We start from the raw sequence: 13,776 nt of genomic DNA on the forward strand, positions 1-13,776 counted from the left end.
TTCCAGTAACATGAGAGAAGGCACAATATATGTGCTCATTATATGTTGTACATATAGCAGAAACAGCTACTAGAAGTTCCATTCTGATGGTTTCTTCCTTTTCAGTGAAATAGTTTATTGTGATTATGTTTGTCTTCTATATCTAGTCAATTTTGCAGGTGTACAGATATACAGAAGTTTAAATTTAGCTATGTTTGGTATTTGTAAAAAAGGTATGACAGATCAATAAAGGGGCAATCAAAGTATGTGATTATAGTGAATCTACATGGAATATAATCTGGGTAATGAAGGAGGTGAGTGCATGAGACAAGAGCAAAAGCAACGTAAAGGTGGTAGCATCAACAGACTCAGAAGGGAAAGGTAAGTTTGAAATATAGAAATGGTGATTGGAGAACAGGATGCTTAAAGTGGAAAGCATGAAAAATTTGCATTTACAGGTAGTGACAAGTTCTGGGGTATTACCAATAAAGTGAATGGATGAAGTATGAGGATGAATGACAGTATTATCATACAGATTGTAAAAGAACTGAGAGGCCTGCTTATTGCAAGGATCCAGATAGAAATTCAAATTATAAATCATGTTGATAGACTCAGTGGTTGATAGAGAAACTATAAGCCAGAAACTACAAGCTTCATGGAATAAAAGAGAATGTCTCTGAAGATAGTAGATAAATTCAACAAGGAATATTAGAGGGTAGAATTTTCTTACGTCATAAAATTCAACCCCAAGGTTTTTGGAGAGGAGAGAGGGAAAATGCTCTTGAAGTATTGGTGAGTATCAGAGGACATCTACTGTGCATCCCAGGACATGAGAGTATATGTGAGAAATGACCAACAATGGGAAGTCCATGGGGTAGCAATGTCCTCAGGGAAAGCTACTTTTTGGTTATAACAAGAAAGTGAATAGAAATTTCAGAGCAGTGTTTGGGGACATAAATAAATTTACTAATTACTGAATGTACATTCCAGAGAGCAGTGAAAATGTTCCAATATTGATTAGGTGTGGAAAATCGGTTAAGAGAAGGGGATGTGTACAGTCATACGCTGAGTAGCATCTCAGTGTTGAACAAGGTGCCTATTTTGTTGTGATGACTGTGATGACTGACATATGAGTTAGTACTAGATAGAGGTCTCAGTAGTGAATGTTCTGCGTGTTCTAAAAACAAGGAGGAGTAGGGATCTTATCATCATAATTCAGTGTTTAGGGTTCCCATTTTCCTAGTGATCAATGCATGAATAAGAGTTCATTCTTATTTGGAAACAAACAAACAAAAAAGAACTCCGGAAGTGTATGATTCCAAAAGTGGAAAAAAAGGCAAAATATCCTAATTATGGAAGGTTTATTTACCAGTTTTTACATTAAGTACATTCGTTAGCTGTTTAAAACCATCACTCAAATACTACAAGAGATGACAAGCTACTTTTTAATTATTCCTTAGTTCTACATTATTACTTTGAGTACAGTTTGTTCTTAAAAATATATTTTTTTCAAACAGTGTCTGGTACATGATTTAGTTCAGCTTCTGTGAAAAACAGGGTCTGAAGAAAATCTTTGTTAAAACTCTATTGGAGCATGCAATTCCATGCAAGCAAGAGTAATGGAAAAAGGGGAGTAGAAAAATAAAAAAGATAAAAGATGCATTGCTCAATTGTTTTTATTGATTATAACTGATTGCTTGGTCTCACAGGACCTTTTCAGAGAGGCCAAATGAGCTTACTGAATCTCAATACTATCTATCTAAAAGGAATGAAATAGAAGAATTTAACCTCTGTATCTCTTACATCTCAAGTTTCCCAGTAGTCAAAGTCCAACCCACGGAGAAATAATGATTCCACACCTCTGTGTTGCTCCTCCAGCCAGTCACTGGGGAAGCCAGAGTCTCCACAGTTCTTCCCCAATAAGTGAGGAGACACAGGGAGCTCTCCTGGTCATTTGGTGGCATGTAAGGCTACTTAGTATGTTATTGCAGTGGAAGCAGCTGCAGCAACCTGCTCTTTGGGCTCTGGAACACTGTGAGCACTTGCTAAGGCCACTTACATAGTTAGTAAGGCAAGTGTCCAAGATCTGAGGAGATGTATATACTGAGTGAAGTGCAGTTTCTCTTTAGGCTTGTATCTACTCACATCCTCTTAGAATTCATGAGCCTTGTACAAGAACAAAGCCTTCACTTCTTGCCTAAGAGGTTTAGTACAAACCTAATCATTCAATGTAGAGAACAGTATTCTCCTGAAAGATTAAAGAGGATTAGCAAATCAAGCATGTTATGGCAGAGTTCTAAATTTTATCCATCACCTGTCTTGGCCAGGTCAACATTTCAATTGTGATGACTCAGACCTCCATCTACCTTACACTTGTTGGGCCAAAGTTGCTGCCATTGCCCCTTCATCATTATGGCAAGGCACAAAAACCACCAAAACACAACCGAGAGCATTCCCTTTGTTCCAAAAGTATTCCTCACTGCTTCCTTTGTTCATCAGCAAACTTAGATCTTGAGGGAAATAAAGGATGTCTTTTCTAGCTAGCACAGTAATTTCTTTCTTTGCATGCTTTTGTTCTAGCTCAACAAATTCAAATGTATTTGTATCTTACAGTTCAGTGAACTCGTATCTTCTCCCCTGGCAGAATGGTGTCCCAAGGGGGAAGCAGATTCTCTTCCCCATCCATCCTAAAGTTGTGGAAATGGGAAGCACAAATTCCACAAGTGGGTTACTGGGAATGACGATGAGGAGGGTCAGTCTAACCCTTGGGTTTCCAGACTCAGAATATTTCAAAGCACAAAACCATAGATTGGTCAATGCTCACTGTTGGATCATGAGAGTATATCGTAATAATGGTAAATCCTGTAACCATACACTCATTACCAATCTGTGGTATAATAGATCCCCTAGCATCAGGACAAAATTGTGCGATACTAGGTCAATAGATTAGGAATTCTATAAGCTCTAGCGTTCATAGAGTCCTGATGCAGAAGAAAGGCAAATCCATATCCAGAGTGTATTTATTCTGTTAAGGAAAAATGCTGCCCCCACAAAGGTGGAAGAAGTCCAATGTAATAAACCTGTCACAAGTTGCTGGTGGGTCTACAGGAGAAATAGCGATATCCTGAAGTCTCTGCCACTGATAGGTAAGGCATCCAGCAGTTGCTGTAGCTAGATCAGCTTTAGTGAGAAGGAAGTAATGCTTTTGGGTCCACATGAAGCCTTTTTTCTGCTATCATGGCTACTTTCTTCATGCGTCCATTGTGCCAAGCACGACGGTTTCTAAGGAGAGATGATGGTTGATATTCACAAGATGAGTCAGCCTGTCTATTGGATTGGTAACAATATTCCCTGCAGTGAATATTTTCTGGAGGACATTAATATGAGACACAAAGACCCATATGCTTTATTATAATTTCTAACTTGTATCTCATGGATGACTAGATGCAGTCACTTGGCATCCTTCAATCCTATGGAGCAGTTTTTCAAATAGAGAGAAGTTCTCTGCTGCAGAAGGCACAGTGTTGTTCCAATATTATAGGGGTGTACACATAACTGCATTTTGTTAGGGCTTGTCAGAAATTCAACAAATCACTCTTACCCAATAAGTCATCTTAAACAACTGTATATATTGGGTTATATGGAAAAAAACAAAACAAAACAGATTTTATCGTAACCTGGATGTGCTTCAAACAGTTTTTTCACTGTGCCCCACTTGATGTGTGGGTCAAAGAATTATTTTCAAGGGCTGTAAAGGCTGCCTCTAAAATTCAGAGCAGCCTATAAAAAGTTGTGACCCCTTCATAGTGGTAGAATGTATGAGACATTTAAACTTAAATGTCATTTAAACTTAAGAGAATGTCCTGCAAGTCTGCAGATCAGTGACCCTAAAACCTTCAGCATGTGGCAAGCTTCTCAATCATTGTGAAGTTTGTCTCCCATCCTCTGGAACACGTGCATCTTTCTAAGAATCCTAGTGTACCCGCTATTTCCTAGTCACTAGTTTTGATGAACATGACACCTTTGATATTGTGAAAAGTATGTGGTTCTGCGAATGTCAGGCCAATCAAGGGGTATAGGCAAGCCATTGGATTCAAATAGAAGTAATGATTTATCTTGAAATTTCTGGTTGGTAAATAAGATAAATCAATATAATTTTTATACTATCTATTCATATGATCTTGGGCTTATCTTTAAAAAAAATAATGAAGAAAATTGAGAAAGATGTTATTTTTTTTCAGTCCAGTAATTCTCAAACCTGGTTGTCCCTTGCAACAATATGCAAAGCTTTTGGATCCTATACTGTAGAGATTTTTACTTAACTGATTTGGAATGGAGCTGAAGCTAAGGTTTTTTAAGGTTTCCAAGTTGTTTCTAAGGTACAGACAAGAGCTGAGAGTAACTTTAAATAGACCCTTGGAGAATGGGGAGTAAATATCAAGCCCAGGAATATAATTTATTAAATATTCATAATTGCCTTTGCTCCTAGATTAGAAAATAATAAATTTCTAAAAGTGATAGCCAATCATCTCCGACCCGCCATCCTCTAAGGGACTAGTAATTATTTAATTTTAATCTCTTATTTATTAATGGGCTAATGGGCTTAGCCCTTTGAAAGTCAGGGACCTAGCAGCAGACAGAACCCCTGGTAAAAAAGTTACCCCATTTCCTCTACTGACTTTGGAATTAAGCCTGGGAGGGGAGCTGAAAAAACTGATGTACAAACATACATTTATATATGTGATTTTTAGTGTTTGCTATTTTCCTGAGAATTTACAGCATTTGAAATTTGTTTTGGGTTTTCATTTGCTTAGTGTTTGTTGTTCTAGTGATGTAGAAATCAGGCTACTATACATAATTAAACTCAACAAATGTTTTCCAACAATTCCCATTCCTGAGCAACATTAGACACTGGGATAAGAAAAGATCAGATGGTTCCTCTTTTCAAGATGTTCAAAATCTATTGAAAGCCAATTGTAATTTGAAAACATAACATTGTCATATAGTTACTACTGGCAAGATTTATTTCTCTCATGAAAATCCTATATCACTTTATTATAGAATTTTTTATCATACTTTTATCATATGATTTTTTGTTTTTATCATTTTTTTATGATTTTTTGTTTTTATCATTTTTATTATAGATTATTTTTGCATTTTTACCATTTTTATTATAGAATATTTTTGTTTTTATATTTTATATTACAGAATTTTTTTTTTTTTTACCAATCTCACTTTAAAAGAAATATTTTTGTACTCAATTTACAGAAAGGCAAACTGAGTCTAAGGAGATTAGGTAAATCAATGGTTTCATAGTTAACTTCAGAAGTGAGATTTGACTTCAAGTCATGGCAATTTTAATTACACTCTGCTATCCTACTCCTGGTTTCAGGTTTACAAAGAAGGTGTTTCATTTATTTACCGTTTATGGTGTTGAATATAGTAAATGTTTAATAACTTTTATTGGATGATTACATTTGATTCACTAACAACATTTGAATTAATCAGCTTTTCTTTAATCTTTGAACCAAACTACTGCTGCAAAATCTGTTAAATAACTCTAATTTATTTAATGCAATTCTGAAAGAATTATTCTACAATTATGAGTTTATCTATGCTCTTTAAGTCATATGAGATCTCATCTGTACTGTTTCTTAAATTCAAAATTGCTTTTTAATATTTTATCTCTGAAGCAGAATTTTGCAGATTTCTTCAGTTAACAAGTTGAAACTTTTCTTCTTCAAATTTCATTGTTGAAATATTAAGTTCAATGATAAATATTTTTTCAGTGTCTTTCAAATACAGAGTTTTCTTACAAAAGTCTCTTGCTTTAATGAAAAAGTTTTAAGAGAATATGACTTATCTCCATTTCTCCTTTATCATTTCCCAAGACTTACTTTAAAAAATTTGCTCAAAATCTACTCTTTCCATTTTCTTAGGGCTTACATGGAGAAGTGTGATGAGCTCTACCTGTAGCTTTCCTTTAATGCCAACAGTGATCCAATTGGTCATTTCATTCCACGCTTTTTTGTAGTTCTTGTTGAGGAATAATCTTCCTAAATGCTTATTACTTCAAGTTTGCTAATGGTAGGTAAAAGCAATATTATAGTTTATTTAACCATAGTAATTTTTCTCACTGTCTCTGCTTCACCCCCACCCCCACCCCCAACACCACCATTTTGCTGATTTCTTGCTTGTGCCTTTTAAAACAGATCTTAAAAAATATATATTGAATGCTTCAAGGTCTGTGAGAGGAAAGTATAAATTTTATCACCTGGCTTTCTTCTCAGTTTAGAGACATAAAGTCTAAGGACACTACTGTTCAGCTGAAGAAGTGTTTCCTAAAACCTATAAAATCTGCTGCACCTAGATCCTGAAACTTAAATTGAAAGCATTCTGATTTTCATAAGCCTATCTTAGAGTATCGGTTTTGTTTTGTTTTTTTTTTTCATTAACTTCCTTATCTTCTCTTAAAGTCTAGTAAAGATGGTCTTGTCACCCATGGACTCACCTTTGATGAAAATCATTTTCAAAACTAAACATTCACTACACAACAATAATGAACTTTGTCATATGAATCATGATAGAACAAATTTTGACATTTATGAATTTACTTCCTTTAAAAATCTCACGTACATTTTATATTTAACTCTAGCATTTTAATACTGTGTCAGTAGAATCTGTCTTCTTCAAAGATGGCTCAGAATATGAATCTCTTCCATTTAATAATGAAGTCATTTTTAGGATTATATTTCTGATATACTTATTACCTAATTATAAAAATGAATATTAATGGTGTTGACATAACAAGATAGAGTGATGCGGAATAATTAAATCACAGTTGTATTTATTTATTTTATATTTCTTTAAGTCTCATCAGTATTTCAAATTCTGATGTTGGAAGTTTTATACACATGTAATGACTTTTGTTTAAATTAATCCTTACACAGATGATAAAGATATGTTAATGAGTTTTGTTAACTCTGATTGATGTATTTAAGAAAGCTAACTGTTTCTATTTCAAACCTTGAAGATCACTGCTACTTTCGTTTATTTTACTGGTGATTGTAAATTCCATTTAAAAAATTACCTATATATCTTATACTGATTTTTTTTTCTTTATTCCAGTCAGCATCTTTTGCTGCATTTAAAAAGTGAGATTAAACTCTAATATGTCATTCTATAGGCAACTACTTAGTAATCAAATAAAATCTATCTTAAAGATAGTGTAATATTTTAAATTTCATTTCTTTAATTCTTTTTGTATTTGATACTCCAGAATAAATTAAAAGTTTTAGTGTGCTGTCTCAGAGATACTTCAATAATCTCTGGCTGCTGATTATTATTCTTCTCATTTAATGGGCTAAGCAGTTGTGAATTTTATTTATAATACCAACTTTTACTATATTAAAATGCAAACAACAATCATACGATTACAAAGGGCCACATTCTATATGTATACAATAATCAAAAATTTTAAGTGTATAGTAAAATGCAATAGATTTAACAGGAAGTATAAATTTAATCAGACTAAAGTAAATTAATTAATAAAATACATAGTGGGAATTACACAATTATGTGAACAATAAGTATCGTTTATTAAGCAGAAATTAATATTGTTCATTTCTGTGAAAAGACTCAGTATTAAGATGTCAGTTCAACTTTGAAGTTACTTGTAGACTAACACAATGCTAATCAAAATCTCAACATAATTATTTTAAAACTTGACCAAATGATTTCGAATTCCTTTTCAATAAAAAAAATCTGAGGAGCTGATCTAAGAATATAAAAAAAAAATGTTGGATGTGATAAACAATCAGTGAAAAGTGTGAACTATTTAACAACTTGAGAAAAGAACGATTGTGAAATAAATCAGCCATTTATGGATTAATCCATTTTTGTCAAATGTTAATTGATTCATAAGAACATGAGAATACTGAAAAAAAAAGAAATGGGAGAAAAGACAAAACAAACTGTCTTCATTTCAAAGCCATTCATCCCAATTCTGTTCTAATACGCTGTCTCGAGACAGTTAACATTAGGCCTTCAATGTTACTACATTTCTTTAATTTTTTTCTTTTTTCAATGTTAACTTATTTTTATTATAAAATGTTTATATAGTTTAAAAACACAAATGACAAGTGGGCTTTTAATGAAAAGAAAAGTACCTTGCTTTGCTCATCCTTGTCTCTAATGGAGAGTTGCTTCCATACAACTAATTAATGCTTATATCACCATTTATTGATTTTTTAAAAATTAGAAACTATATCATTTTCTTCCTGGTTGAATGAATGAGGATTAATCTTACTTAAACCTTTCTAAATATAGCCTTTTCTATGTTCCCAAATTATTTAAATCATACCATTAGTTGTAAACAACCTACATATCTATCAAGATTTTTAAATCTTAATATTTATTTATAATTCAATAATGCACAATGATTAAAGACAGGAATACTTTAATATCATTATTAATACTAAATGATCTCCAAATCTACTGTGTATAGTATGCCACCTTGTGTATAAAGAAAAGGGGAGACATATGTGGAGATACATGCTCTGTAAGTGTAGACCATGTCTGAAGTGAGCTAACATGTTATTTAATGATTACTACTAAGGAAAAGTCTAAAGAACTAAAGGGCAGGAGATATTCCCAGGACAAGAGGAAACTTACTCATCATCATGTACTCTTTGGGAGTTACACTATATGGATGTATAGATGTGTGATGCAAATTATCAGTGAAAGAAAATAAATTCTAACAGGAAATTCCATGTATATTTACGGAGCCTGTAACTGGGGAGACTTTTTCTCATAAACCTCATTAAAGTACCCTTTGATTCCTTGTCTAACTCTCATGAGATATACTTGTAGATGCTGGAGTGGGAAAGCATTTGAATCTCCTGGAAACTACCTTTCAATAAATCTGATCATTTTCTTTTTCTATTTTACCAGGCATTTGAAATCCAAAACCATTTTAGATACAATGCAGCAATTTATCAGATCAGCCCATCATAGAATGTCTTGCTGAAATTATTTCATAGGTAGCCCAAGGAATTGTGCACTTAAGTTTACTTACTAACTAAAAACAATACTTTTTCTCCTTGATTTTCTTAACAAGGGACAAAGGACCAATTCTTGCAGCCATATTTATTCACTGGCTATATCTTTCCGTTCTCTCTCTTACAATTTTGAGGAAGTATAAAAAAGACATATAAATTAAAATAAGAAGCCTTAAAATATTGTTCCATGTATAAAAAGAAGTAACATATTTGTGTTTTGTTTTGTTTTGTTTTGTTTTGTTTTATTTGTAGTTGTCATCTAAACTTCTCAAAGGAAAATACTATTCCATGTATAACCAAAGGCTTTCTAGATTACCACAACTTCTAGGGCCCACTCAATAAAAAACAGCATTTCATCTAGCACAAAGGTATTAGAAGAAAAGAAATAAAATTTGTAAATTGTTTCTAGCTAAGAAAACAAAGAAACCAAGCAATATTGAGCATGCCTGACCAATATTTAGCAATATGACTTTTAATAAACAGCTTATATTAAAACTAGCTTCAAAAGAGGTGGTTTTCTAGGTTATTGTGTTTTTTTTTTACTGTTACCTGATATTTTTAAGCAAGTAAGCTATTTCTCATGTATGTAGACCCTTGATGATTGACAGAAACTGAACTCTTGATTTTTCAGGCTCCACAGATAACTAACATCTAATAATCCAGTGATAACTGCACATACAACATGCTAATCCTAAAGTATGGCAAGTGTTTTTACTAACATTAATTCTCATTTAATTCTTATTAAAATAAAAATTTAATCCAAGATTTTATGTCTATAAATTTACCAGCATATTTGGCTGGACAGATGTGATTCTTACACTGAAAAATTGTACATATTCTTAAGGCACAGAGTTCTTTCTGTCATTAAACTCTTAAATCACAAAATCATTTTTGTTAAAATATCCCCAATATAACCATAGTTATTGAAGCATGTTTTTGGAACCAAAAAATGAATCAACTTAAATGTTAATATATATGGAGCTTATTAAATACATTTAAGGACATCCTATCTATGTAATATGACATAGCAAGAAAAAATGAAATAATAATCCCTTATGGAAATTTATTCCAGACATGATAATAATCTAAAAAGAAATTTGCATCATGGTTCCATTTATAGGAGACAAAAGAGCAAACCAAAATGAAAAATACAATAAAAATATGTTATACATATATATCATATTTATGTTTAAGTAATGCAGAAGAATAAAAAATGAAGCTGGCCTTAGGTACATGAATAAGCATACTCTGGGCTGTTGTAAAATCAGCAGGTATTTCATCACTCCAAAATTTTTGCTTGTTTTCATTGTCTTGGTTTCCTTTTCATAATTCCAAATACACGCGCACACACACACACACACACACACAAACATAAACATGAACAGAGATAGACAGATGACAGATAGATAGGTAGACAGATAGATGGGTAAAGATTCTTTCTTGGCTTCTATTTCTATCTTTTAGTCTCTGATCTTTAAAATTTTTCTCTTGATGTTTTTAGTACCTTTACTTTTTCCCCTTTCTCTCTTGTATGCTTCTTATTGGGTTTTCTCTTATTCTATTGTTCTGTATTCCCTTTAATTTTATCTTAATTTCTCAGGTATCTTTTTTGTTTATAATACTTTTCTGAGTTTGATCTGTCTACTTTGTATTATTGAACTGAACTATGTCTTATTTGTGTTATTCTTTCAAAGCTTTCATGATTTTCTCTATTTCTTTCAGGTCCTATGTCCACATTTTCTGAAATGTTTTCATTGTTCTATCAAAACATCATCTGTTTCATTTTCATCTTTTTTTTGGTAATATCTTTGAATAAGGTTATATATATTTTTTCCTTGCATGTTTCTACTTACAGATATTCTTATGGTTAGGTGCAAGTTCCAGTAGAGGAATATGGGATGAGTCAGGTTAGTTTCCCAGCTGTCTTCCTTTGTTGTTAACCTGGAAGATATATAAAACTTGACCTCTCAGAAATGTTATGTTAGCTGAAAGAATCCAAACATGAAACATTACATATTATATTATTTTATTAATATGAAATTGTCAGAGAAATAACAACTATAGAGACTGAAAGCAGATCATTGGTTACCTGGGACTAGCATGAAAGTGGGAACTGACTGTAAACACATATGAGGAAAATTTGGGGGGTTATGAGAATGTATGGATGTGATGTTGGAAATTTTATATATTTGCTAATACTAATTGAACAGAACACTTACAAAAAGCAATAATACCTCAATCTTATAGTAGAACTAACCCCCTCCAGCCCCTCAAAAAAAAAGAAAGAAAAGAAAAGTGAAGTTAGGAAGAAAACATGGGGACTTCTTTCCATGATAAATGGAGACCAATAAATCTGTGCCTTAGTCTTCCTGTACCAGCTTAGAATGAAACAAAGAATAGAATATATAGAGAGTACCTCCCTAGATACCTGATTCAAACATTCCCCAAGAGGTCCTGACACTCATGTGGCTTTCTGATGTAACTCAAGTTTTCTGATCACTTCATGCAATTGAGATCAAAATACAAATAATTATCATTCAACCATTTTTATTAGAGTTAGATATGATCAGAATATGAATGTAAATTCAGTTATAAAAACAACTCTATTTTGAAATACATTGCTATTCTCTAGAGTACAAATTTAGGTATTTTAAAATGCATGAACAAGGAACATTTTAATATTATATTATAACAAATCTTATTGTGGATAATGTTTATTAAACCTATGAAAATTAAAGTTACAGAGAAAGTTTATTTTAAATGCTTTCCAGAGTTCAGTCTTCAGATTCGAAAGTCTTAGAATTTGAATTTGCAACACTTTATAAAGAGCATTTAAAAATGATTTAAATATATCACAAATACATAAAATTTAAAAAGCAAAGAAGAAAACATATAGCAAATATCCTACTGTCTTTTCTTATTAGCATTTGAAGTATGTGTTTCCCTAAGGGAAAATGGAAAGAAAAATAAGTCATGCAGAAATAACTTCTGACCAAGATGGACAGGACAATAAAACAAATATCTCCTGAATTCTCTTAAGTGTCTTTTGACCAGATCCTTTTTTGAGAGCCTAGATACTAAGTCATATAATAAAAAGTCAGTGACCCACTTGTGAGACAAATATTAGAGAAATGTATTCCTGAGGATTTAATTCTCATAAGTATTTTGTTGAAAATAGTATCAAAATATTCTTTGCTGGTTTACTTTTTAAATAAAGTGATCCATACAAGTCATAGAATGGATAGTGGTACTGAGATTAGAATTTGTTAACTATGTGAGACTTTAAAAATCATAAGTAACATGGAAAGGTAGACTTCATTTGAAACTAATGAGTGTACAAAGTTTATTTGAAACACACAAACAGACACACACACACACACTCATTAATAATCTGTGGGTCTCATAAAATGGTTTAAGCCGCTTGGAACTTCCTGAGACACTATTAGGGGGTCCACAAGGTAAAGATCATTTTCATACTAACACTAAGGCAGTATTTGTCTTTTTAAGCTGTTGACTCTTGCCCTGTTGTTGTGAAATCAAGGATAGATATGGCTGCTGATATTTTGACATTAATGAAAGTAGTAGCTCCAATCTGGATTAGTAGTCATTATATTCTTGCTGGGAAAAAAAAGCTGATTTCACTAAAGAATATCCTTGATAGAGAAGTTATCAATTGGATTACATCTTAATCCTGGACTACTTGAAAAAATATTCTGTGTGAACGAAAAAGGAAGTACTCATAAAATTGTGATGGTTGTTTTCAGGAAAAATATTTGTGTGATTGACTTAGCTTAAGTATCTGCTTTTTTCACATAATAGCACTTTTACTTAGAAGAATGACTGACAAACAAACTATGGCTCTTTAGATTTGGGTGTTGGTCAGATAATTTCTTGAAATGAAGTAAGCCTACCATTTCAAAGAGAATTGACAGTATTTATTGCCAATCATAAAATACAGTATTTCAGTAATTTTGGAATATAACTTTGACAGCGTACCATTACTTAGGACTTTTTAGACGAAATCAGGAATTTTTTGACATTAAATAATGAAATGTGTCAGCCTTTGGAACATCTCCGTAACCCAGTGCACCAGTATAGCCCAGATGACCAACCCGTAATGATAAAATCATGCATGAAGAAATGATCCCTTCAGTGTTCTAGATAGGTCAATTAATTTTAACGAAAATAAATAGTTTAAAAATCATTTATAAGGTTTCAGATTCCATAACATAGCTAAACTATAAGATATTACTACCTGTCAAGTTTTGAGGTAGCAGCAAACAAGAATATCCACAATTATCTGACAAATATTATAATGTTTCTTCATTTCCAAACTCATGTCTTTGGAAGCCTTATTTCTTCATACACTTCAACCAAAAGAAAATACTGAACACAGAGAATGGGGAGGAAGATAGAGAAATATAGCCAATGTTTATTTGCCATTAAAGAAATTTGCAAAAATGTAGATTAATGCCACTGTTTTCATTATCTTTTCATTTATTTTGGAAAATATAGTTATTTTTCTTAAATATATAGTGTTTATGTTGCCATGTAATGACTTACTTTTATTATTTGTAAGTGAATAAATGTATATTTATAATTAAATTTAATTATAATACAGTAAATAGAAATAAAAATAGCACACCAAATCAAAGCTCTTTGAGGTTTTCATTATTTTTATGAGTTTAATGAGTTTATGAGACTAAATGTGTGAGAATTCATATATATACCCTTAGAT

At 32.1% G+C, this 13,776-nt stretch overlaps 1 pseudogene; it reads left to right on the forward strand.

Moving 5' to 3' along the window:
* Positions 1-265: 265 nt before the first annotated feature.
* Positions 266-13,776, forward strand: part of LOC119506830 — a 64,228-nt pseudogene continuing 50,717 nt past the window's right edge.

This window comes from Choloepus didactylus, chromosome 12, assembly GCF_015220235.1.
Source record: "Choloepus didactylus isolate mChoDid1 chromosome 12, mChoDid1.pri, whole genome shotgun sequence".
Classification (NCBI taxonomy): domain Eukaryota; kingdom Metazoa; phylum Chordata; class Mammalia; order Pilosa; family Megalonychidae; genus Choloepus; species Choloepus didactylus.